The 27,809-nt window shown below is 41.0% G+C and overlaps 1 protein-coding gene and 1 long non-coding RNA gene across 5 annotated transcripts in view; both read left to right on the top strand.

Moving 5' to 3' along the window:
* The first annotated feature begins 6,361 nt into the window (after positions 1-6,361).
* Positions 6,362-21,289, top strand: LOC135452317 (uncharacterized). The gene is made up of 2 exons (XR_010441586.1): positions 6,362-6,449; positions 20,823-21,289. It is a non-coding gene; the product is annotated as an uncharacterized LOC135452317 (long non-coding RNA).
* A 4,688-nt stretch (positions 21,290-25,977) lies between these two features.
* CGNL1 (cingulin like 1) overlaps positions 25,978-27,809 on the top strand; it is a 55,735-nt gene continuing 53,903 nt past the window's right edge. For 3 of the 4 annotated variants that reach the window (XM_064722291.1, XM_064722293.1, XM_064722292.1), the window contains exon 1: positions 25,978-26,239. The gene's annotated coding sequence lies outside the window, so the exon portion shown is untranslated. The remainder of the gene's footprint in view (positions 26,240-27,809) is intronic. The other variant, XM_064722290.1, reaches the window with a different exon arrangement.

Genomic DNA, 27,809 nt, shown 5'->3' with positions numbered 1-27,809 from the left:
AAAGTAAACAGTTGATTGACTGCACTGCATCAGGGTCTACATGGGACACTACAGAGCTGGAGTCCCACAGCAGGCACAGGTGAAAGCAGAACAACATCCAGAGACATGAAATGAAAGTTAACAGGTTTACATGAGAGATGAGGAACAAATTTTAAAAACTGAGGAAAAGAAACCTTAGATTGCAACAAACTTTCCATGACTGGAGGAAATTAAATCAGCTAGAATTCTAATGACTAGTTAAATTGAGAAGTATGGTCCTTTATAAAAGCTACGAGGCGTTTGTAGTTTGCAGAAAGTCGAGATGAACTATCACAATTGTCTCCTAATTATCTCTTCTGGCCACAGCACCTGCAAATGTGTAGTGTTCAGCACGACATTGTACCCCAGTCCTCTAGAGGTTTTCTGAAGCTGACACAAAACTCCTAATCCACAGGTCCTGCAAAAGACCTTCCCTTTCCATTGTTGCAAAATTCAGACAAAAGCAGGTGGTCTCAAGTGCACTCGAGAGTCTCAAGTGCACACCAACGGGGCAGGTAGCTTTTAATTTGGGGATCAAACACAAAGAACTCAATAGCAACCTTGCTTGGTGCCAATTTCCTTGTGATCTCATGGAAACAATCTGAACCCAACAAGCTCCCAGAGATAACAGTTTGTCAATTTTCCATTTCAAAGGCAGCATGATAACTAAAAGCTTACAGATGTATCACATGGAAATCAGACTTGCAGCAAGCAGCAAACTTTCTGATAAAGGCCTAAGCCTAATTCTGCTGAAGTCAATGACAAAGCCCAGCAGATTTCAATAGAGGCTGAGTGAGGCTCAAGGTGACAAACAACTCTGAGAACAGTTGTGATCAACTCAGTGCCCAGTTAGGACAGAAGAAATGTGAGAGGATTTTTTTGTGAGCAGTGCCCAAGTTGAGAATTCACAGAGTGAGTTGCAAGGATCTGTGACACTGAGAATTTTACGGGACCCTTGCAGAAACTGATAGGATTTGGCAAGGTCAGCATGTCCCCAGTTAGCCTGGTATTGCCGTGCCCGGTGAGCACTTTCATGGAACCTGACAGCAGTTACCCTCTCTATAAACTTTATAAATTTTATGTAGTTACCCTGCATAAAATTAACCATCCATAAAGGATGGGACTTACAAATATTATGACAGATTACTGCACCAGGGATGCTGCTATTGTATTTTGCTAGGCACCTTCTCACTGTGCAGCCTTAACACAAATTATAGAGCAAAACTCTACTAATGACTCTAGAATCAACATAAATCTCATGGAAGTGTACAAATTACTTTGAAGTCTTCTGTCTCATCAGTGGCCCAAGAACTAAAGCTTACTTTAACCCTCTAATGTGCAACAAGTTGACTTAAAAAATTTTCACTATCTATATGCATTTGTATTTCAATTCTACTTCGTAAAAAAAAATTGTCATCCCACTTATGGAATGATCTTAGTAAAAATAGATATTCGACAGAAATCTGTAAAGTGATATTTTTTAAAATATAAAATACTGTTGTAACATTTGTTCTTCTGGTCTTATTCTTTATTTACTACAGTTTTTCGACATCTGTTCCTGTCTCTTTTCATCAAATATTTATCTGCAACAGCTGAAAGAGCCTCATTTGTTTTAATTAAAAATAAGACCACCAAGCTGGGATCACTTCCTTGGCTCTTCCATGGCTTGCACAGACAGACAGTAGATCTTGTGAGGTTTCCTGAGGGTGGCCCAGTGACAGGCTTTCCCCCCCTCCCTATATCCTTTTCTTTTGCACCATGTTTATTTTGGGATAGAGAAATGTAATCAGAGCCACATTCCGACCACAGGAACTTTTTACAGTTACACGCATGAGAAAGGAGGATGATCTTGTTGTGTTTCATTTGCTGTTTCATTGGAAGAAACTCTTTTCTGATTTGTGACTTCTGGGATGGAATTATCACTGCCACAGAAACACAGGAATAGCAATAAGGCCTCTGGTTCAGCAATACTGACAGAGGCAGCAAGTGCTTAAGGAAAAATTGTAGAAATTCAGCTGAAGAATATGCTGCTGTCTGAAAATATTTTTGTGCTTTTTCTCACTAGCTAACATCTATTTCATCTTTTTCCCCCTGTTGACTTAAGAAGAGGAAAAAACAAAGAAGCAACATAAAATAAGTTCTTTGTACAAAGTCAGTATTCTAAGGCAGTGGTACAGGCTCGTGCCTATTGCTACTAGAACTGTTCTGAAGAGCGTTTGGGACGTGCTATTTTCAGTTTTATGTATTCCAGAGAAATACTTCTGGAGTGCACAGACTGCTCATGACTTCTAGAGATGGCGAGATGTCTCCTGGCCTTGGGATCCCAATTAAGTTGCATATATAACTGACCTTTCTCAGCCATCTTAATTATCGTTGTCCTTGATAATAAGAAAGATTTTTAAATTAAGTATTAAGGCTGTAATATCCTCACCTGGCAAAAATTACCTGCAAAATGGGTCCTACTTCAGTCTCCCTGGCAGTACATTACAGCAGAGTCATTAATGCTTACACAGATATTTCTTACAGTTGTTAGTTAGATACAAACCACTGATTACCTTTAAAATGAGAAGATCTCCTTTCTTTGTAGATTTAATCAGTTTAGAACTTTACAATCTGGAAGTTAGAATTTTCTCCATTCTGAAAAAACCCTATCAGACTCAAAGCCTGACAGTAATTTGTGCATTTCTCAGTTTATTTTGCAGGCAAAGTAGAAAGAAAGGTAGGTTGATGTGATCTTATGTATCAAAAATTACCTCATTATAGCTATTTTTTTTTCTCATAATACACATATGCAACAGGCATGTATATGGCACATTTCATTACACTTCTATAGAAGTTGTTGACTAACCAAGAGGTGAAAGGAGATTTTATCTCAGCATCGTTTCCAGTTCACAGTATTGTCTCCTATTCCACAGGACATGGTAACATGGCTGTATAAGGTTCTCGTGTAGATTGGTTCTGCATTTCAGACATATGGGTAAAACTGACACAATTTTAAAGGATAAGTTTTCAGAAGGATATTAAGAGCTTAAAATTAAATAAGCAGTTGTTCCTTATGTTGTCCAATACTAATACTTTTTATTTAAGTAACTTTTACATTGACTCACTATATTATATTTACAGTACTATACTGTAGCTTTCTAAGATCTTGATATTGGCATAAAGGAAAAGAATCAATTGTGCAACTTGGAATCAGAATTTAATCCTTTCCTTGCAAGATACTGAGACAGGAGACAGCGCCATTGCTTAATCAATTGCACAACAGAAGGGCATGCAGGAACCTAGATTTTCCTTCCAGCACTGCCACTGGATTGAGGGTGACCTTCATCAAATACTCTCTGTAAAATCTAACACTAACTTCTCCTTCTGAAGACATTTGAAATGAGAAAGTACTGGTAAGTACCCTAGATTTGATGCCGATTCCTTACAGCGGTAAGTGAAATAAGAGTTAAACTAATTTAAGGGAGACTTTATTAACTAGAAAGATTATGAGCTTGTCAAAGAGATATTAATTAAAGTCTGGGGACTGCTTGCCAGTGTCATTCTAAATTAATTGCTAATAGGTTACTCTTAAAAGTGGAGTGCAGCTGCAAGAACATCAGGCTCAAAGGAAACTCGATTTTGTTTATCATTCATTTTTACTTTGTTTAGCAAAGGATTTCTAAATACCAAAGAAACCTGAAACTGTTTCTGGTAAGGATATTTTTGATTACAAAAGTATTTCTATAAGCCAAACGGCAGGATTCACACACTGACTATAGAATTTTCTACACTTTTCTCTCTTTTTGTAAAAGTTCTGATAATATAAAAACCTTTAGGACTGAAGAGTGCAATCCCTGCCAGCAGGCTGAGGCCATGCTGCAAGAGGCCTGCCCTACACTGAGCTCCCCTCCTTGCCTGACCAGGACTCCTCTGCTTCTCACCTTGGACAAGATTTAGCCAGGCTCCCCTTCCAGTCTGGCCATGCACTGGGCTTCTGCTTTTCCATTCAATGGTACTGAGCTGCCAGCCACGATACAGAAAAAAGGTACCCCACTGAATATCTGTTGAGCCATTTATTTTGTTATTTTATGCCATCTGATAATATAAGCATTTTCATCAGTCCCTGGGTTAAACAAAATCAAAGATCATTATTTTAAAGGAAGTTGGGGAGCTCTGTGCTACCTCATAAAGAAATTTTTGGAAGAGTGAAAGCACTTCTCTTTCATAGAGCTCTATTAAAGCTCTATAAGAGAAAGAAAAGAAGGAAGAAGGAAGTGACAAACTATTACCATTTTTATTCCTACAGTTTCAATTTGAAAATATAAAAGCCATGACTACATATAATTCTGCTTATATTAAATCCTGACAAGACTATCAGACTCAAAAAGCACAGTTGGGGCTTGGTGGAAATCAGTGACAAAAATTACAATTGATCATAAAAGATGTCAAAATTGTGCCAAAGTGTTTTGGGGTTTGACCCCAGAAAATATGAATATGATTTACACCTTGATCCTTCTGTTCAGGCAGTCTTGATCTCCATCATACTGGGACACTTCAGTGCTTTGGCTGCTGTGATTTTAGCAGTGTAAATATGAAGGGATATGGGTATATGGTGCTTTGAAGTGCTGATGACTACTCTGTTTAATGGCTTGAGAATACAGCTAACACAGCTGTCTCCATATTGCTTGTGAACAGAAGTCCTCTTCTGTTTGCTTCACAGAATTATATGACAAAGTACTACTATTAACTTTCAAAATTCTTTAATATCCTAATTGAAAGCTTCCTAACATTTACAAAACCATCTCAGAAAAGAAGGACATAGTACTGTTATATCAATTGTCCCATTTGGAACATCCACTCTGAACCTATAGATTCAAAACCTCCAGCAGAATTTACCAGACAGTTCTGTTCAATACTGGCATGACCAATTTCATAGCATTTTCCTTAAGGAGGATTTGAACCATGGCCTGAAGTTTCCCTTTCTCTCTGGTCATCTATTTCTCCCTGAGCCACTATTTTTCTACTTGTACACACATATACTTGTGGTTTTCATAGCTGGTATGTGCAGAATGTGACATGTGGAACCAAGCAGGGGGAGCACCAGCAGTTGGAGAAATCTTGATGACAGAAACTTGAAGGAGTGAAGTACAAAGTGTTCCCAGGAAATGAGATAAGCTGGAATGGAATAACTTTCTGTGTGCCATGTTTGAAGACTCCACACTTGATATTGCTCTGAGAAGAAGAGCACCTGTAGTGCACCATGTTGTGACTCTTGTTTGTACAACACAGATTGAGTGACAACAGAGTAAGTCCTGTAAGAATGCCATAAAAATACATAGCTGTGCTTAGTGATCATGATGTAATTAAATAATATGCACACACTGCAAGGTGGATGCCATGCAGTGTCTGGTTGGTATTTTAGATCCTATGGACAAGGAAGGGCATGATTCACAGACTGAGCTCAGAGCAGCTCTAGCACCCTGGCTACATGGAAGCTGGCAGCTGATTGTCATGAAGAAAAGTTCCTTAATATTAAAAGTGTGTTTAAAAAGAAGGGTCAGAGAAAACACAGTTAATATGTCCATATTGTCCTACCATGAAAGTATTTTGAACAATTGCTAAAAGAACCTATACAAACTGTGAGGTTTATAGATACATTATAACTCAGATTCATGAGAAGTCTTACTTTAGTGGATGCTCCAATTTAAGATTTCCAGGCATTCCATCTAATCTTCTAATCCAATAATCCTATAATCCAGCAATTAAAGAATGTTTTGACAAAGCAACCTGAGGCTCATTCCTCTAATTATGCCACACAGTTTAGGCTCACTGACTTCAAATAGTCAGGTTTACTTATGTAAAATATGCATTCATTGTGTCTGGATTCACTGGAATCACAGATGCTTCTGCAGAACTCAGCCTACTAACAGTTTCATCCAAACTGAGACTAAATCAAGAAAAAGGAAATTCTGTTTCCTTGTTGAGAGTTAATGCAATTATGCCTCTAACACGAAGTCATAACCAAGACCCAACAATCTTTCAAAGAACCCCAGAACTTAATAAGCAGCTTTTAGAAATCCTTCTTATTCTGCCATGTGTGTTGGGTTTCTCCTTAATATCTGCCATTTTTCTGGTGCTTCCTATCAGAAGGTGCAGGTCTGATGATTCAGTGAGACTGTAGGTGCACAGTTTGTGGTGACTGGGAGTGGGGCTGAGCCTCATCCCCAGTGGGCACAGCTGTGAGCAGCAGGGGAGCAGCACTGCCAGCAATGAGCCAGGGAGTGCCCAGGGGCACTGACCAACACCAGAGGGCACAGAGGGCACTCAGGTGCAGTGCATCAACAGGAGGGGATAAAAGGCTGGGCTAAAGAACAACAGAGAGCAGGGATCTGCAGCCTTCTGTAGCGATGTTCCTCTGTATGGGCAGAGGCCTGAAGCCTTCTGATGAGGTGAGGTGTCACTGTGTATGGGTGAGTGCTTAAAGCCTGCTGAAATTGCATGGGATGCTCTGTGTATCATGGCCATCTCAACCGTGACATGTGCTGTGACAAGAGACATTAAATATACTAAAGTCATGGAGAAATTGGGAACTTCAGTAATGCAGGGAATTCATATTATGTGTTGTTTAAGATAATGGAGTGCATAGGGTTTGCCCCAGAAGCTGGAAGAGAAATTAAATGATACACTGAGGCTGTTGTAGTAGAAACACAGAATATAGAATCATTTACTTAGAAAAGGCCTTTGAGATCATTGGGTCCAACCAAGCTGTCTTTTCTGAATTCTAAACTGGACTCAGGTTAAATATGAAGTCTGCACTAACACTCTGATACAGCATGTCTCTCCAGTAAAGTACTAGCTTGCTAGCAAAACAAATTACAATATTTTCTTTGTGAGTTCTGTTGACCTTCAACCTGGTAAGAGGATAAAAAGTTTAAAAAGTACAGAAATAGACAAGAGTGGTTTATACAAGTGGAACCTTTGTAATATCTGTATCTGTGTGAATGGAAGGCTTGGATTGTTTGTTGTTTGTTTTGGGGATTTAGGAGGGTAATGAACAAAGCAATTACAAGAGACAAAGATATGCAGCTTTTTCCTTCTCCCAACGATCTCCAGGAATTGAATCCACTGGCTGCCTGGAGTTCATTCTTATAATCCCTCCCTTAACCCTTTCACTTAGTGAGCCCTCAATTTTCCCTTAGATGTAACTACAGTTTGCTTCTATCTGTGCCCAGATTCTTGTTTTATTATTACACTGGGCAAGAGTCCTTCTCTGTAGTGTTTGGATCCTTTTACATGCATTAGTCTTTTCTCAGACCACCTCCAGCTCTTCCAGTGTGGGCAGCATTATACCAAAAATACAGAGTACAGTGACATTAGTCAACTGATCATATTGAATCATTCTTATTTTCTGAATGACCTCCCATAACTTCCTGGATTTAGAATTTGTCTATTGCTTTGGTATGTGGTTTTCACAATCCTTGAGCCAGAAGCTAAGGGGTTAAGTGGTTTTTCATCGTATATATTTTGTACAGACTGAGATGAAAGCCATGGCTCAGCAAAGTCTTGCTTAACATGGTTATTAGCATCAAACACTCATTCTAAAGAGGTGTTGCTATGCACCTGCTATTTTAATTCCTATTAGCTTTATTAAAATCAAAACAAAGTGTCAGACTAGAAACAGAGCAGTGCTATGATCTGCTAGAAGACATAAAATATAGACAGATTATGAAGTCTGATATGGCTACTGAGTAATGTCTTCATTTAGACTGTAAAATTTTTAGGTAATATCCTCAGCAGAGATAACTGGCACTGAAGCCACACTGTTTTTATCAGAAAGATCTGGATCCCTTTTATCTTGCATAAAACATTAATTACTAGCTTTTATGCAGTTGTCTTGCCCACTGTGGCTCTCTAAAGAAGAGGTGTGAAGGAAATAGTATTTGTAAGGAAAAGCTGAAAAGTGTTTCCCTCTTGCAAGGCACCCACCCTGAAGCACTCTTCACAACAGGGTACTGAGCTGGATGGGCTTTTGGGCTGCCCCAGCCCTTAACTTCCAATTCCCTCCTGTCACCTGGAACAAAGGCTGGTGTTACTCATTTGCTTCTAGCCCTGGTCAGACAGCACCAGGGAAGGCAGTGACAGCACTGCAGTAACTGCTGAACAGTCTGCTGGGCTCAAACCCTTTGTGTGAGGCACTGAAAGGATCCTGCCTGCCAGATTTGTCACTACCAAGTGAGAAGCTGGTAGACATTGGTATGCTTTGGATTTCTCTGCCAACAGGAGAATCATGCATTTTTTAATTATAGAGTGGGGTACACAGTTTGCCAACTGGACACTTAAAATACTGATCAGGAGGTATTCCAAGAAGTACAGACTGCCTGTTGGAATTGTATCTCGCAATGCTGCTGACATCCTGCTTTGTGTCCTAGAACATGAGATAAGACTATGTATTACCTCAGCTAGGAAAGACGAAAAAGAAAACATTGCTTGTCAATAGACATGGATGAAACTGTTTCTCAGAAATCAGGTGACCTGAAACTCTGCTACAGCAACTCTAATTCTTCAAGACTGCAATGATTTTCATAATTTGAACAGCATGTGAATAAAGAACCTTAAATACTTAAGATGAGTAAAGAAGATATTTAGAAAGTACAGAAGTATCAACCAAGCCTGGTGATCCAAGAGAGGCTTAATTGCAATGAGAAAAGGAATAAAATATAAATGTCAAAGTATACATACAGAATACTCTGGTAGTATCTGTAACTACTTAGTGAAAAAATGGAACAGATCGGATCTTCTTTCCAAGTCGAGAGATTTTTTAGTACACAGATGGCCTAGAACTCAGTGGAAACAAAAGTATCACATCATAAGTCAGTTGTTTAACATATTCTGTGTTTATATAAACTATGAGTAGACACAGCATTACTGTAATACCATGGTTGAGCAATCAGGCACTCAGGGGTCAGAAAACGCAGCACAGGTCAAACCACAATCATAATTCTCCTCTTCTCTTGCTTATGCATGAAAATATGAGTCTGGATGTTCCACTGACTTATATCAGGAGGCCTGAGTGAACCAATAGGGTTTAACAGCCCTGACCAGCCTCCCCTGGGACCTCTACCCACAGCCCTGCCCATGGATGGGCTCATTGAAGCTCAGCCATGGATGTTTAGCCTCTGCCTGAGCTACATCTTAGGTGAGGCTGTGCTTGGCCATGGACCCTGCTGATCAGATGATGAGCTGAGCTGATTTCCCAGCTGCCTTTCAGGTGTAGGGTCCTGCTGATTCCTGGGCTGACCCTCCCCTGGGCTGCCTGCCGCGATGCTGCACCTGCTTTGCCAGGGCAAGCTCCCTGGCTTTTGGACCGTGCTTAACCCCTGCTGCCTGCCCTTCTCTTGCTGTGCTGCTGTGGGATGCAGCTCTGCTTGACAAGGCCTCCACCATGCTGGCTGTAAAATCATGTTTGGCTTCTTTGGTGGGAGACAGCCCCTGCTGGGATCTGATCACTCTATCTTACCATTTCTAGTTCTTAAGAGGGAGAGTGTGACTTTCCTATAAAGTCCTACTTCTCCAGTAAGACTTGAAGGCTAAGTCTGCATTCAGATTTAGCAGCTACAGACTACTGGTTAAAAGATGAAATTCAGTTAATAAAATCTTACAACTACTGCAACAGTATGGTTACATAATACTAATGAATTGTATATTGAAATTTAGGTGTAATTTTCTCAAAACCTTGAAGACTACTTGAGTGACATTTTATAAGAGATTTCACAAAACCTTTTATTTGGCCTATTAAAATTTGTCTCTCTTTTTGAATTTGTTTTCAAAAACTTCTAGATTTCAGTTATGAAAACTAGAATTTCCTTTAACCAAAAAAAAAAAAAAAAATTGGAGGTTGTTTGCAAAGTTGTGTCAAAATACAGGCGTGTTCCACCTCTACTATTAGTTTTTCTAGGATCAACAATTCCATAGAAAATATTGAGAGAAGGCTGGAGCCACCTCAGGCTGGTGAAGTGTTGCATGTTTCTGGACTTCAGTGGTTTTAAAGTGAAGTGAAAACTTCAGGCACCTTAGAATTTGGTGGCTCCTGCTGATTTCAGGGGAAACAACATCTTGCCCAATGGCTAAAACAGTGAGACTATTCTGTTGAATGAAACATTTCCAGAGACAAAATAAAATAAATAATAAGGAAAAAAGTGAGGAGATGGCTCTTGGAAAGATTTACAATGCACAAGAGAAAGCAAACTGACAAAAGAGATACTGCTCAAAGGCATTCTCATGGACAAAATATGTGCTTACTTTTCAAAGCCAAGGAAACTTCAAGTACTTAAGGGTGGGGGTGTGTGCATGTGTGGAGATCTTAACCTGTTGCACGTTAGCAAAGTATGGTGAGAAAACAACAATTAGTGGCTTTGGAACTGGGAAAACTAAGGCCAGTACCTAAGCACTCTCTAGTCTGTTAATTTGCCAGTTTAAAGATGAAATTGCAAGGACTATTTCAGAGTTGGAGAAATTTGAAGTCAGAAGAGACTAGGGGGGAGAGGAGGGGGAGCATTAGATGGGGAAAAAACAGCCTTTTGAAGTTTTGTATGCAAGGCAAGATCTGGATTTGTGCCTTTAAAGCAAACCTTCCTGATGTTACGAATTCAAAAAAAACTCATTGTGGCCAAAAGCCACATGGCATGCACTTATCTTTGGGAGGAAGGGGGAGGGAGAACAGTTCACAAGCAGGAAATGGCTTCCAGGTGTCTCCCTACTCCAGTGCACAACTTGATCACTACAAACCAGCGGTGCCAGGTTTAGTAGTCCCAGCTGTCTCGCTTCTTCTCAGGGATTTGGACTAATCATGCATTATCACAGCCCTTCTGCTGGTGACACAGCATAAGCCTGGCTCTGGAGCTATGCTTGAACAGCTTACAGGCTGTGGGTGATTGAAAAAGTTACAGGTAGTCCTTCTCAATCGAGTGTGAGCATGTGGAAATGAGCAGGGTACGTATCCCTCAGTCTGCGTAGGCACTCAGGCCCATGTGTGCAGAAATTCAAACCACATCTGTTCCTGGAACTGGACAACAAAATCAGTTACCCTGCTGCTTGCTGTGTTGTGGGAGGAAGTAACTGAATGTGGCACTCTCTTTCCATCACTGAGCTCTCTACAGCTGGCAAAGAGGGAGGAAAAGATATATTTAATTTCTTTTACCTCCATGTTGGTTTCAGCTTTTTTCCCTCCCTTCTTTCAACAGCAGAAACACTTCTTTGTTGGTATTATTCTTTCATTGTACAAATGTGGTAGGAGGAGCTTTACAAAGCCTCATCCCACTTGTTAGTTTAGAATATAACAAAAAAATAATTAGCTTATATCTAACAGAAAGGAAAGCTAGTTTTTAAGGAGTACTGTTTAACATTCTTTTGGCCCTTTTCTCACACAGAAGTTTGAAGTTGTAGCATTAAGCTGACAGAAGAGTGCTGCTATCCATTTTACTCTATTATTTACATCAGTAGGAGATCATGGTGAGCAGAGCAGTGTCCTTTTATTTGGCAATGCAGTGTTTTTCCCAGCTGGGTAACTCTGCTGTTTTCTGGTTAACCAGAATAAATTTAATATTCAACAGGGAAAGTGACATCTTGAGGAGGAAAAAGGAATAATAAAGAAAACGAACAGTAATTTTATTTTGATTGAGTATATTGTGTCACAAAATAGTGATAATTTACTTGGCTGTAGAAGCAATGAATGTTTGCATTCTCAGTTCTGGTGAAAGCTTCTCCATTGATTCCCCAAGAGATACTGTTTTCACTGTGCTCTTTGGAGGAGCATTTGGAACAAAACTCTTGAAGTTTGCATTCAAATATAAATTTTTTGTGACTATTTCCCTTTTAAAGATGAGTGAAAATACAGCAAGCACTTCCTTGGTGTGGAAAAGACTGTACATAATTTTTCTCAAGTACAAGAGCACTTTCCCCAAACCAATGGAAGAACAGATTAGTGAAAAGCTTATTGAAGTAAATATTTTTAGCCAAAAGCAGCGTGAAGTGCAGGAATTAGCACTGTATTTTCATGGCAGTGCAAAAGGTGGGATGGATGGCATGGCAGCAGCCAGCAGCAGTCACTCTGTGCCTGTGGCAGTGCCCTGGCAGTTGTTGCAGTCCTGCATTGTGGCTTGTGAACACCCTGGGATGTGACAGGCTGCACTCTATTGGGCACATAAGGAGCCAAGCCACCTCCTTCTCTCCTTCTCTTTGTTTTCTGGCAGTACCAAACACCCTGATGATAAATGCTCCTACACCATGGTGTGCTGGCTCTATCAGCACTCAATATTCAGTTGATGATTTCATGAAGCCCTGAGATCTTTCCACAGAGGTGTAGGGTCATGCTTTTGTTTTTCTTGTCCCACTATTTAATATTGTAAGTTTTAAACTCTATTTCTCAGTGTGTGAGAAACCCTAAAAAGCTTTAAGCTGTAATCCACAAATTCTATTGTCAAAACAGGAAAACCCTGTATATCCAAGGTTTTATTACCCATTTTTTGTCTAACTGCCTAGTTTCTTCCCAGATTAATCTGTTTCAAAATTAAGCAGACTACTCCTGCACCAGATGTCCAGATGCTCCTCGGGAGAGCAGAGTTGTTTTTCAATTGGCTCACTGTCTTTTAATGAGGCAGGGGACTTGTGACCTCGGTGCATTGTGGCTGATAAATGGTAGGATGTACCCACACATACTCACAGAAAACCTGCAAACACAAATGAGTTGTTGGTAATCTCTAGATTTTCCTAGGGAAAGGCAATCTTGTGGGCAAACACTTAAGCAGAAAGCTAATGCTTAATAATATGTGATTTTAAACTGCCAGTGCACAAGCCTGTCAACATTTATTTCCAGGTTCTCTGATCCTTTTTATTAGTTTCCTGTCTTGTTTTCATCTTAACCAAGCCACAGAAAGGAATGATTTTCTTTTGTTAACAAATATTCAATTTTTTTCTTCAAATCTGCTTGCATTTCTCAAAGATCTGAACAGGTTAAAAATGTTGTTTGTGCTGCTTGAAAGTAAAGTATGCTCTTAAACAAAAAGTTATGTAACTTTTACAAAATAATATCACATGCTAGAACATTATGCTAAAATCTGATCAGATAAGTAAGCTTTGCCTTCATTAAGGGCTTTAATCTTGACTATACTCAGGGCAGCTTCTAAACAACAGCTTTGGAGTTTTCCTCCAAAAGATCTTTCATGCTCAAGTCTGGAATATTTTAAGTAACTAACACAATGTTTTTAGAAATCAAAAGCAACACTTTTCCCCCTTTGTTTCTAAAAGTAACAGGGTGATGACAGAAAAACTTCCCTTCGGCTATAAACTGGGTGTTAAAAATACCCAAAAGCTAAATCCTAGTCTGGGTTGTTTTTAAAAGAAAAATTATTTTATTTTAATTTCTTTCTCCAAGACCTCTTTTCTGAGATGCATTTGAGCCTTAGATCTCTGCTTGCATTGCCACAAAACTGATGAAAGTCTGAGATCTCAATCAAAGGCTTAACAAAACAATAATCCTCTATTGCCCTAATTCTTCTCGGAAACATCTCTCTCTGACAAGAACAGTCCCTAAGCTTTTACATCTTTTTTTTCTGCTTAAAATTACTTTCCTAATTAGAAGGAATTGTTTCCTTCCCAAGTCTTTGTGCCTGAAGAACACTGTATTTATGGAAAAGATCTCTCAGACTCTTTAGTTCCCGGTCCTCAAATACTATGATAGTGATTGCACTCTACATCCTCCAAGAATTCCAACTTCTTTTATAAATAAGCAGAAGAATTCAGTAACATTCTTCATAATCTACCCAATTTCATTTGAAGCAAAAAATCAGAAATAATCATGAATCACAGACTTCATGCAGAGTGTACACACTAACTTTCAAGCACAACTTTAAAATTTAAAATAAATTTTCTTTCCCAGATATATCTACTTTTTACACTTCCATGTTAGCCCTGAGTTTTTACACATCATACTAAACAGGAATTTGAATCAGAATGTGTGAATGCAGTATAGGTAGAATTAGTTCAGTATTGAAAATTTTGAAAGGAATGTAAAAGAGATTTCCATACCAGAGGGTTTGGGGTTTGTTTTTTTTCCAGTCAGCAGCTACCCATCCTTACAGACATAAAGGCCCCATTTCAAGAAGGTACTTCTGCAGGAATAGTGCCAGCAGTTTCAAGCATCTGAGGAATTCTGTCCACCTAGGCTGGACACACACTCAGGTGTCATCCTGACTAGGTTGGTTGTAATAAATTTACCTGCCAGCAAATTTGAATGTGCTAACTGCTAACATGGGCTATGCCCCTGGAAGTTCTTGACAAGCTGCAACAAGATTTGGAAGGTCATGAACAATCAATTAAAAAGCAGATGAATTTGAGTACAGCTGTATAATAATATAAATAAGGCAAATAATTAATACAAAATGAGATGACTCCAAGTAGTGTGGTTTGGAAGAGCACTGAATGGAACTTGTTGGTGCCTGTTGGAAGTACTCAGTGTGTAGATGTGATGATGGCCATGGCTCCTGCCTCTCAGTGGTTACTTAAGCACCTATCCAGTAGGCATGGCTGCCCCTGATCTGACATTCTTTGGTCAGAAGTGAATGGAAGTGGCTGCTCTAACAAGTGATGCTCTCTTTCTATGCCTGTGAATACCTCTGTTTAAATGTGAGAGGAATGAAGCTGGAGTAATGGTCCATCTTGCACTTAGCAGAAACCCAGCTTACAAAGGCCACTACTGATTCATGGCAAGGTCTCAAATTCATCTGCATTGGATATTGAAATCTGGGAATGGACTGCTTTTCCTCATTTGAATTCACATCTCAGTAAGGATATTGCAGTCACAGAAAAAGTCCAGACACTGAGAATGATTAAAAACAGTCTGAAGAGACTTTTGTAGTGCCAGATTTGTGAAAACTTGTGCTACTGAGCTGAGACAAAAAGTAACAAAGACAATGAGGTTACATAAAGCAATGAGTATCAGTACCAATGTTTCCATTGCTGTCCTACTGAATAAGAAGACAACATACAATAAAAAAGATCAGATATTAAAATATGGTTTTATAAATATTGCTTTCCCTCATCTAGGTAGCTAAATGGAAGAGGATATTAATCTGATGGGATTAAAAATATTACTAAATAATTTAATGAATTACAATATCATCTTCACTAGGTCAAGTAACTTTATTTTTCAGAGAAAGACTTTATTAATTGGGAGTTGGAAGTGCTGTAGGTGCACAGTTTGTGGTGACTGGGAGTGGGGCTGAGCCTCATCCCCAGTGGGCACAGCTGTGAGCAGCAGGGGAGCAGCACTGCCAGCAATGAGCCAGGGAGTGCCCAGGGGCACTGACCAACACCCGAGGGCACAGAGGGCACTCAGGTGCAGTGCATGAATTGCAAGGCACATTATGACTGATGTGAGGTGATGTTACTCTGTATGGGCCAATGCTTCAAGCCTGCTCCTGCTGACATTGCATGGGGATACTCTGTGCATCATGGCCATCTCGACTGTGGCATGTGCGGTGACAAAGTGCTGCATTCTTTGGCTATACATAATCTTCTTAATTTAAAAAAATGTTCTTTTTAAAAAATTATTTTAATGAAGGTAGTCTCCTTAATTAATCCTAATATTGCCTCTGAAAATCCTTGAACACATGTATTTGCAGCCTAGAATTTAAAATTCTGTTTCTGTGGCAGATGCTATTTAAGTTCTTCTTTTGACATCTCAGAGGATGAACATGGAGAGGTTGCTTTTGTTTGCATTGTTACTGCTTACAGCTCCATGAGGGAGTTATACTTCTGAGTGAAGTCTGAGATGTGTCATTAATGATGAACACACATCCATGCTGTAAGGAGATCTTCTAAATGAAGGGTCACCCTACAGCTTGTACAGTTTCACAGGTATGCAGCTGGAATAGAAGAGAAAGTAGAGGAAGGACTTGTCTTTCTCATAGTCTGAGTCTGCTCAGGGCCAAAACCTGGCAGACTGCAAAAAGAAACTTGTGCATCTGGACAAGCCATATCAGAAGAGAGAAGGCTGAACTGTCTTGAAAACAAGAAAAATCTGTGAAACAGATCTGATCTTTTGAAGAGCCAGTGCAGAGCAGCAGAAATGACAGAGCAGAGGGGCCATGCTGAAAACTGACTGCATCATCAGCACTCATGGCAATGGGAAAACTCTCTGGATTGACAACAAATAAGCCGATCAGGCAAAATACACTCAGCTGCCTCCCAGGTCCACATGCAGACTTGGAGGAAGCAGAAGTGCAGCAGAGCCAGCTGGCTGTTCCCGAGGGTGGGCCCACTGCCAGGCAGCTGCGACAGGGGGAGCCAGACTCGGTAGCCACCCCCTGATGACCTGGGCTACCCTGGGACTGACTGAGACTCTTCATTAGGAAGGGGGAAGTTGACTACACTTTGTGAAAATAGCCACAGATTTTGCTAGTTATTATTTAAAGATATCTATACAGCCCATGTCCTACAGTCTGCTGTTTGCATTTCAAAATAATGAAGAGCAGAAGAATATATCAGTAAGAGTACAAGAAAAGGTTAAATTAATTTTTTCCCCAGAGGGGAGTCAGAAATTAAACTCTAAGCAAGAGCATTGAGACATGGCTATCTTGCCAAAAAGAGCTGTAGATATTGAAACTGAACCTCTTTGCTACCAATTTAGAAATTTAGGTTTTGAGCCTCTTCTATGATTTAAAAAAAAATTTCTAATGTGATTCATTGCTTATTTTCTAAACATTCAATGCCTCTGTTAATTCCCTAGTTTCACATATGGAAAAGTGTATGCCTGGATGTGGCTGGGCAAGGGCACATTTCAAAGACAGTGTAACACTGATCACAGAGAGAGGCTGTCAAAGCCACTGCATCAGCACAGGTCAGCACATTTGTAAAAATAAGATCTTTATCTTTCTTAAAGAATGAGGGGTATCCCTTCAGTGAAGTACCAGAAGATGCATAAGTGCAAACACTGCCAGCTGCCCCTGCTAATGCAACAAAATGAAACAAATATTTTCATTGCACCTCAGAAGAGAAACATCACTGACACCCCCTACCACTCTTGTGGTTCGCTATAGAGTATTAAAAACAGGAAAACACAATGTATGTATTAGCATCCCACCCCTTCTTACCTTCATGGATTTCAGAGAGGAAATGATGAGTGTTTCCATATATTGTTTTTTCATTCCAGAAAAAAGAATGAAAATAATTTTCTGTACCCAGTTTCTGCACCTGGGGCCTAAATGAAGGGAAGTAGGTAAATAGTTCCAAGTAATTAATGTAATGACTCAGAGGGGCCACAGAAGGAAAGAGGAGTTTCTCCAGTTTAAATGTTTGCATTCATGCTTTGCCTAAAGCAAAACAAACTATCTGTCTTCTGGTTTGTATTTTCCCAGTGAAAACTTCCATTTGTCTTATTGTCGCTCCAGCATGTGCATCATTTACAGCTTTCACTGCTTGAAACATCCAAGTACTGTACACTGCAAGATTTTTTTTTCCCTGAGCTTTTAAGATTTTCTAGAATTGTAGAATGTGCTGTAGGAAGTGAACCAGTAAAGGCAGACTCAATGTAGAACGTGTTGGGTTTGTAAGTGGCTGCAGCTTAGAGGTACTGTGATGTTTGCTGTGAAGTCTCCAACTCCAAATGAAGTGCATTGGTCTTTTCACACTTCAGGAAAAGAGAATCCACTACAGGAATGACTAAAGTTGATAAGTTACATCTTGACTGGCCATTATAAAAAAAAGATGATGGGTATGGAGTTCCATCTGTTTCTGATATTCTGGTCCTTTAATGTGAGCTGCAGAGGTGTGAAAATCTACAAAATACATTCTTGAACTCTCTCCTAGTTAGAAATTTAAGTCAACCTGTTCTTACAAAATGGGAGGAAAAGTATAATCTGTTTTATCTAATAGCTCAGTCAGGAAAAGATTAATTACCAGAGGAAGTCTGTGTTCAGGTCTTGACTCTGTGGGTATAAGATTTGCATTTCTAACTTTCCATTTTAAGAGCCTCAGTACAAGGGATGTTTAGGGGAAACACTTCTAATTTCTCCTAGGGAAGTGAGAGCACTGCCCACCAGAAATATCATGAATGGAAAGAGAACTAAGTAAGACCTTTTGTCTTAATAGTTTGTGTGCTTAAGGTTGGATGAGGCCTAGGTTTTGTTTGGCCAAATCTCTACTTAATCCTGAGGAGGAAAGCTCTACGAGACAAAATCCTTGTCTCTGGCCAATCATTGTGCTCATGACTTGGAACAGAAATATTTGCCTCAATCAGACCTCAGGCAGCAACATTTCTTCTGTAGAGGAGACTTGCCTGATGAGTGCGATTTTTGCCAGCTCTCACAAAGAATTTCATTTGACTATGGCAAGCCTGCAGTCACTGTGCTAGGTAACACCAGGTCCCCTCTGTATGATCCAGGGACATGCTCTAACCTGCAAGCTGCTAGTGAGGAATTTGATGTGGAAGCTGGAGACTGGAACAGGACAAGTTCATCTCACTGGAAGCCAGCAAACAGCTATTAAGCTTGCTCCATGCTGACAAGGTTTCCTGATGTAGTGGTCTTGGCAAAGTCTCCCTAGAATAGATACTGCTGAATTTAGCCAAAAAATGCTCAGAGGGCTTCTCCAGGCAAAACAAGATACACTGACTTCTGTGCTCTAAACTGGGCCCACAGTAGAGCTGCTGTAAGAGCAAAGAGTCACAGTCTTGGTGACACTGAATCCAATGAGTGATCACTGGTGAAGTCCTAGAAAACAGACTGAGCTCACATCTAACAGTACCATCTCATGGGAAGGATAGAAATCCAGTGTAAGAAGCAGAGTAGCTGCTGCTAGGAAAAGTTTGAATAGGGAAAACTCTGCTTCTGTAGTACCTGTTTCATGTCCTGCCAGGCTCGTGACCTCTGAGGGCAAAGGGCAGCTCTGGAGCTGCAGGGCTGCTCCAGCAGAGGGGTTTTGACAGCCCAGTCAGTCAGGGACCACCTCCCATATCCCTGACTCAGAGCAGGGCTGCCACAGGTCTGGAGCTTCATCTTGGTCTCACTAAAGGTGGTCTCACCTAGGGAATATTAGTCCTCCTTACACCGATTTAAAATGGGCAGTAACAGAGATGATATTCTGCATGTGACTTAAGTCTGTCCTCAGTGCAATTTTAGCTTATTGCTGGGTTTGTATACATTCCTTCAAAAAACAAAAGTCTTATACTTTTGAGGTTTATAGACTCCACTCTCACTTGAAAGAAGCAACATTCCTTAAGCACACAGAATTAACTCAATTGTTTCTTGGCTGTACTGAGGGGAACATAAAATTTTGAATTTTAAAAAAATATTGTGTTGTTGAGGGAAAAGTATAGCACGATGCATTTTGATTTCGTCAATTGCGCCTAGGATTTTTTTCACTTGCTAATTTAATTACAAAAGTACAAGAAAACAGCTTGGGAGTATAGTGAGGCAATCAATAGAACTACAGACAAATGAAAGTAAAATAAAGTTGAATCTTTCCCAACAAAATACCAGATAGCACAATGTAGAAGCATCTTCTTCATGTAACTAAGGATTTTTAAAAATATTTAAATGGCTTGTTTGGAACAATAAGTTCTTATTCAACTCTCAATGGCCTTGAAACTAAAAATAAACTCTATTTCGTATTTCTTTCAACTTGTTTTAGAGCACATCAATAGTTTTCTCAGAAGATACTATCACTGTTTGGTAGAAACATACTTGCAAAAATAAACTAAATCCAGAAAAAGTTTCCAGGGATGTTTTTGGATGCAAATGTGGATAGTGACTGTGCCCACATCAAAAATAAAACACACTAGCTCTACAATGTCCTTTGCTAAATATAAACATCCTAACATTGATAAGCTTTACAGAAAAAGAAACTGATTGCCATATATTATTACCATCTCCAGTATTTGAAGAGCACCCTCTACAGACACAAAACACTAACCAGGAAGAGTTCTTCCTAAAGAAAATAGTATGAACTGAAAACTGGAGTAGCAGTTTAGTTCATTAGCACAGTGCCAGATCTATATAAACACATCTCTCCTGGTAAAAAGGAGCAGACTTCGCACAAATGCCAAAGATAGAATCTATTGCATCACCAAAGCCTCCATCTTTGAGAATTTAAAATACCTTACATATTCTGTGCTGACTCATAATTAGGCTGTAAGCTTCCTCTCTTAAAGCAGTGGATGGCTGTGGGATCTGGAATGGAAACACATAAAATACACTGTTATTTTCAAAAGAGAGTGAGGAAGAAACCATGGTAAAGGCCAGGATGAACTAGTTCTCCTGAGTTCATTTCGTTTGTTTGTTCAACTCTTTAATAAGAGTTGTGAAAATTGTGTACTTAGTTCATAAGTGGAACTTAAAAATTTCAAAAAACTGAAATGCTGAAATGAAATGTCATCAATTTCATTTCCATGAAATGCTTACTATACACATGTACATTCTAGCATTGAAAACTTCACTCTTCTAAAACCTGCCTTTAAATTGTCTTTCTGTGTTTTTCCTAGATTTGCAAACATACAGTTATTTTCTTAAGTCTTCAGTGCTTCAGTAGCTAAATTACTGCAGGTGAATCAGGAGTGATGTTTTTCTTTCAAGGAGAAGGTGTAGGTAGTATCTCTAAGTTGATTCTTAAAGTAATTGGACATCAATAAAATGTTTACATCTCTTGGAAAATATTGCTTCACGAAACTGTTTAAATGGTGCTATCTCACCCAGTTAAGAAAAGTAGCTGGAAATAAAAACAAACGTAAAAACATTCAAGATAATACTTTTTTCCTGGTTTTTATTTTCCAGCTGCTCGGGAGCGTGTCGAAGGAGGGAGCTGTTACAATCACCGAGGCCACCAGGTGGTGCCATTGCCCCGCAGCACAAGAGCCCGCGGCCGCTCCCCCCAAACCCAGCCGGGGCAAGGGCCTGCATCAGGAACTGCTTTAGCCTCCCACAAACATTTCCTTATCTTCGTCCAAAAGTAGGAAAAAACCCACCCCAAACCGTAATTGCTAAGACATCCATGCATGCCTATAAGAAAAAAGAAGTTAATTTTTACTTGGGATAGGGATGCTTAGATTTAGACCCAGGTAATTTAACATTTTGCTTCTCTATTGAAGTAAATAAGAGCTACATGCATGAAGAGCATAGAAGCCATTGCATTTACTACATTACTATTTCTGTTATAAATAAACCAATGCTTACATCTGCAATGATTGAAACAATATATCTTTAAGCTTTCTTCAAATAAATACACTGACAATGCCAACAAATCACTCTGTATTTGTGGAAATGAGAGGCTCAGACTATGCTAATCTTAAAAAATTTTGTTCCTGCAGCCTGGGCTTGGCCAAGGAGGGCTGCACATGCCAAGCAGGTAATGACTACAATGGTTTCTGGAAGTTTAATGCATTTGGTAGTACTTAGGCTTTTTGCAGGCTCCTTCCGGAAAAAAACTTTTTCATTGCTAGGATTACTGAAATGAGTCTAGTGGGAGCAAGGCTGTGTCATTAAAGTGAAGGAAAAAACACAGATTTTGGATTTGGCCAAAGCTGTCCAAGGAGAAGAACAGGAGATCAGAAACCCTCATTGTGGCTAGATGCTGAACAGTGTCCAAAATCTTCAACTTAAATTCATATCAGTACTAATTATTTACTGAATGACTTGACTACATATTTTTTCTTAAATGAATATTGAATATTGAAACTATCATATTACTTATGATCAAACTTTCTGTTGTGTGCATTTTTCCCTCAACAGCTTTTAAAGTCAATGGTAGCTTCTCTTCACCTCACTCTTGATTTCTACGTACATAAGTAAGGTTAATAATTGTACAGTCTTATATTCAACATGAAGAGTACTTGTAAATTTGAGCTAAGATGAAATTAAATTCTACAGAAGACAAGTTACAATTTAAATCTTCACCTCCTAAGTTTTTCCATCCCATGCATTAGCTAATATAAAGTATTTTCCAGTGTTTAAGTGATCTGAAAATATGAATCTCTCGTTTCACAATTTAATCTATCATTTTCTACATTTTATTAAATTAGTCTTATTCTCCTGCAATGTAAATATGTTCTTGAATATATGGCCAGGATTATTCAGGCTCTTTCAGAGCCCATGGAATGCTAGGTTAGAGATAGAGAGAATCCCTGTGCTCTGGGTTCTGTCAGCAGGGCCCTGTGTTTGACAGCTGCATGTGGGAGAAGAGAGAAATGGGAGAAATGTAAAAGATGGGCTACCCCAAACAGGAAAGGGGGACAGGAGGGGAAGAAGGGAGGAAGAGACAGAGGAGAGGATGAGAAGAGAGAGAAAGTCCCCTGTGAAAAGGGGGAGGTGTGGGGAATATAAGAAAGGCAGAAAATGAAAGGCCTCCTTTTTTGTTGTATTTGAGGAGAAACCAGAGATCACACATTAAAAAGCATCTGATAAGAGTGTATCATTACATTTCTTCAAATGCCTCATCTCCTTCTCTGAAAGTAAAGACCTGAATTTTTAAGATTGTGTTTCTTGAAATAAGAAATGGATAAAAATGTCTATTTAGCAGCTCACTGACTATAGTAGTAAGAAGGATAACTCCTATTTCTTAAGCAACAGACATCTAATCTTTGATCATAAAGAAAATTTCCAACATATATTGTAAAGATAAGTCAGAAGCAATGCTTCAATGGAATTATACACCAGACTTTCCCCACCCCACTTTCTACTGTGATTATTGGATTAGATCCTTTCCTGAAAGGCAATGGGGGACTACAATGAAGTGCCAGCACTCAGTGAAGTGTGCAGTGGCACAGCAGAGACAGAGGTGCATCTTGCTGGGAGCCAAGCACAGCACTGACACACCAGGCTTTCAGCACAGATACTGCACAAATGCAGGAGAGCTGCTCAGCTCCTGAGGTGTGCTGGGGCAGGCAGCAGCTGGAATTCATCTACAGCACAGGCTGCTGGGCCATTCCTGTTTGTTTGTGCTTGAGCTGCAAACTCCATTCTGTATTGTGTTTCACAAGTGCCTGATAATACACTGCCTGAACAGAGAGACATCAATCACAGTGTCCAACCAGTTTTGTAAACAAGGACCAAAACCTTTACTTAAAGGCAAGGAAAAGAAAAATAACTGGCTGAGGGGTGGGAAAGGAATGATATTCTGTATGTGACCTAAGCCTGTCCTCAGTGCAATTTTAGCTTATTGCTGGGTTTGTATACATTCCTTCAAAAAATTCTTACCTCACTGGATAACCTTGTACTTTTGCAGTATTACAGCTGGACTGTGGCTCTTACTGAGCAGTTCATGCTTGCAGCATTGCTATAACCAAGTACTTGTAAAACTCGTGTTCAGAGTATGCCAAAGATCGGCAAGAAACTGACAAAATGTTTGACTTAGTATTTCATTAAAACTGTAGTTTTAAGGCTCAAAGGGTCAAAATAAACTTCTCTCAAAGGCTCAAGAAGTGCAGGATAGAGCTTGTGAAAATCCAGTCAAAACTTCGGTTTGGGATGCTCACAGCCAATACAAGTAATTTAGCAATTGTGCTTGTCCCACCTTTTTCTTTTTTTTTTTTATCCCCTCATCTTTGATACAGAAAAATAAAGTTAAATGAAAGAAAGAAATAAAGAAAAATGCCTCAGCCTATTTTTCAGAAACTCAGTACAGAATGATAGAAAGGTTTTCTGAGCAGTTGAATGCTGAGCATGACAGCAACTGAATTGTCTCCTAAGCTGTTACCTGAGAGTTATATAATGAAAAAATTAATTATAGACTATATAGTAATGACTAGTAGTCATCACAGACTGCTTGTTTTAGCCAGAAATTATGGGTTTTTTGCTGCATCTAAATTCAATGGAAATGTATTATTGTACAACATCATTGATTAACAGTCTTCATTAACCTTTAACAACAATGTGAAAATTACAGGTGTATACACCTCTTTAATTAAGCATTTTGTTTTCTATTAAGTGCAATTCCTTCACATCTTACCAAACGACAGTATGAGGCTGAACAAACTGTCAGCATGTTTCTTAACACTCTAATTGTAATAAAATGCAGCCATTGTAAATGTCTGTATAATATCTGTGAGTTCAACTGAAATGTTGTCACACAACTCATGTAACTGAGGAAAAAAAAAGTTTAATTGCTTTCTTTTCTGTTCATTGTTTCCCAGTTTTTCAGGTGGGGTGAGGGTATAAGCTTTGTGTGCTTTCCCAAAAACTACAGGTAAAAGAGCTAAGCAAATTCTATGCCCCTATTACTTACACAGTTCCAAGATTATGGGGTTATGTGGAAAAAAAAGCATATGAAAAGGAAATGTTAAATGGCAAAGCATGTAAAAGATCAGATGGCAGCACAAGTTTGGGCTGTTCTGTCTCATGCACATATTTTTGTTAATACTAAGGGCAGAAAACTCCATACATCTATGACTTTCTTCTCAAGAACCATTTTGAGGGAGAATCAACTCACTGCTTTATGTAGACATGCAACAGAATTCTTTACAGACCCTGTCCCACTGAATACTTCCATCCTCTCAGCAAACACTGTGAGTAGTCTGCAAACACCTCACTAGCTGCCTCCTCAGAGCTGCTTATAATTTGTGCAGTTCCTAGAGTTCACAGCTCTTTCTACTGATTAACTATCAATATAGTACTTTATCACAAGCAGTTGCTGCCAGACACAACTGTCTCATTGTTTTGCTTTTGACTATTTCTTCCAGGACCCTTCCAGGACCCTTATGGAATACTGACTTGTAATACTACCAAAATACATCAAAATACATATTTTTAAAAATTCTTAAAAGGCATTTAATTTTCTGGGGTAGATTTGTGAGAACTTTACCTTTTTTTTTTTTTTTTTTTTTCCAACAGAGAACCCAAAGCTGAATACAGTGTCCCAGCAGTGTTAATACTGATGTTATATTTGGAACACTGCCTTTTCCAGTTGAACCTCTTCTGTTTATACATTCTAATTAAGACAGGGCCATTCTCTACAGAAAAACCATAAAATTATATAAAATTCCATATCTATATACCCAGTGGTCTTTGCTAATTGGGCTTGTTTTCACAGACATGTAACAGATATCTGAGCAGCTCTGACAGAAATTTGAGCAGTGACCTCCAGCACTGCTGGATTTGAGGAGAGGATGTACTCCTATCCATGCTCCTCCTGTTGAACAACTTTGACATGCCTTCCATGACTCATATACTACATTTTTCCTTCTCATGTTCACTGCCCAGCATTTTTCTGTTGTAGGCAAGGATATATCACATCTTGTAGTTTTTTTCTGCCTGTAGATTCAGTAGAACCTTCCTTCTGACTATGCTCCTTGGTTAATGTTGTTCAAACCTTCAGAACGACTTTATAAGCATGGAAAGGAACTGTCTGAGGCCCATTCCTTGTGACATGGTTGCAGACACTGTTTTTTGGACGACAGCTGTGAACACTCACCTACCCTTCCTTCACTGATGGATGAGGGAAAGAGACATACTGCAGTACGGCAGCACTTCAGTTCGCACTCTATGTGTGGAATATTCTGGAATCACCTTGCGGTATTTCCAGTCTAGCTGAAGTCAGTGTGGAAATGACCCAAAGTGCCCGAGGCACCAAGGTGTGCCCGGGGTGCTGTGACGCCGCTCTGGGAGCAGCACGGGCACGCTGCCCCGCTGCAGCCCCGCTCTGCGCTTCCCTCACCTCCTCCTCACGGCGAGGCGCGCCCGCCCTGCCCGGTCCCTGCGCTGCCTCAGCCCTTCCCGCCGGGCGGGCGGCTCGCCAGCCGCCTCCACACGGCCCGGGAAAACAAACCCGACTGTCAGGCGGCCTCCAGCCGACAGTACCCGGGCCCAGGGCTGGGTTTCCTCTTCAGAGGGCTGCTGTGGCCACCCCCGTCCGTCCCGGAGCGGTTCGCCGCGGCCCCGGCTGAGGAGGAGGAGGGCGGCCTCCCCTCAGCTCACCGCTGGAGGTGTCCGTCGGGGGCCCCGTGCGCGCAGCGCGCTCCCTCAGGGAGAGCAAAGGCCGCGGGCGGGCGGGGAAGCGGCGGGAAGCCCGGGGCTCACCTGCGGGACGCCCCCGGCCTGGCTCCTCCCCGGCCCGGCCCGGCCGCTGCGCCCCCTCCCCCGCTGGAGGGGGCGGGCAGTGCGCGCTGATCTCCGGCGGCGAGCGCGGCTGGCGGGGCGGCGGAGAGAGCGGCGCGGAGTTGGCGGGGATCCCCCTGTGGGACAGAGGCGGCTCGGGACAGGTGAGGAGAACGGCAGCGGGCGGTCTGGGAGCTGAGGGGGGCACCGCGTCGCCCGCTTTCCCCTGCCGCGATGGTCGGGGCCGGGTGGGCACAGGACTGTGGCACCGGAGCGTGGCGGGCACGGGAGCCGTCGCCGTGCGGTGCCGCAGGCGCTGCTGCCCGCGGCTGTGGCAGTGGCTCCCGGCGCCGAGGCGCCCTCAGCTCCGTTAAACACGCGCCTTTCCAAAGGCCGAGGGCGTCGGGCCCGCCCGGGCGTGAGGCGAGAACTCGGCGGCTCTTCCCGCACCGCCGGCGGGTGACGCGCGGGGAGCTGGCGGAGCGCCGGCCGTGCCGGGGCAGCGCTTCCTCCGGGCGCTCCTCGGGGCTGCGCTGGCGAGCGGAGCGGGGCCGTCCCGGGGCGGGCGAGCTCAGCGGTTGAGCGGAGAGGGAGCTGCCGCGGGAACAGACTCCCGGAGCCCTTCTTCGTTTGCTCTGTGGCAGTCACGAGCGAGGGTCTTCCCTCCGAGCCGCGGCTGGCCCGGGCTGCGGTGCCGCAGCGGGAGGTGCCGCTGCCGGCCTTGGCTTCCAGGTGGGCGGGCGGGGCCCGGAGCCCCCGCGGGGCGCCCAGACCGCCTGCTCGCACGCATTCCTCCGGGGATTCCTGGCATTCCTGGGCAGAGGGCACTCTTGACTTCTTTATCTCCCTTTTATTCCGCGAATTAGCGTATTTTTTGCGAAAGGGTGTGTCCGCGTTGTGTGTGTTCTTTTTCATGGGAAAAGTTTAGAATGGCAGTTCTGCCATTTGTTCTTCTTCCAATTAACTTTGCATCTGATGTAATTTATATCCTTCCAATTCGATGACAACTTTATGGGGAGATCAGTGCTGCGATAAAACTTCTGCGGTGAGTTTGCATTAGATTAGCAGTTGACAGAACGATTGCTGGGAATTTTATCTTTCCCCTTTTTTTAGCATGCAGATATTTAAAAAAAACCTTTTGCAATACAAGTTGAATGATTATCAGAATAGAAATAGTGGAAACCTCTTGTTGAAATTTGTTCCGTTTTTCTGAGCATCTACCCTGTGTGTATCTTGTGCAGACTCCTAGAAGTGAACCCTGTAGGTGAGTCAGAAATCCCCTAAGTGTATCCTGACTTCTGCTACTCCCATGGGAACTTGATAGACTCAGTGCCTGGCGCCCATGCTGACAACTGTCAGATGTGTTGTAGTTATAAATCTCTTTATAGAGCTTGTTTTAACAGACCTTGAAAACTTATATAAAAATATAATTTAAATGGCAAAACCAAGCTGCTGTTTACTTTTTAAAGGTGCTTTGCAAGAACTTGTTTGACTAGCAATTGTATTTTCTAGAAATGTCATAGTCACTGAATTGTCTTGGGTTTTTTTCTCATGTTAGACCCAGGAGAAATCTGCTTATGCTCACACTGTGTTCTAAGCCAGATGTGGTTACTGATGATTAATGTAAAAGTGTAACAAGTTGCTATAAGTTTTTGTTTGTTTGGTTGGTTTTTTTTTATGATTAGTTTGAACTTGAGTCTTTTCTTTTGGAAGACTCACTTTTGGAATTATAAA

This window comes from Zonotrichia leucophrys, chromosome 10, assembly GCF_028769735.1.
Source record: "Zonotrichia leucophrys gambelii isolate GWCS_2022_RI chromosome 10, RI_Zleu_2.0, whole genome shotgun sequence".
Classification (NCBI taxonomy): domain Eukaryota; kingdom Metazoa; phylum Chordata; class Aves; order Passeriformes; family Passerellidae; genus Zonotrichia; species Zonotrichia leucophrys.
This window is presented reverse-complemented; position numbering and strand designations above follow the sequence as displayed.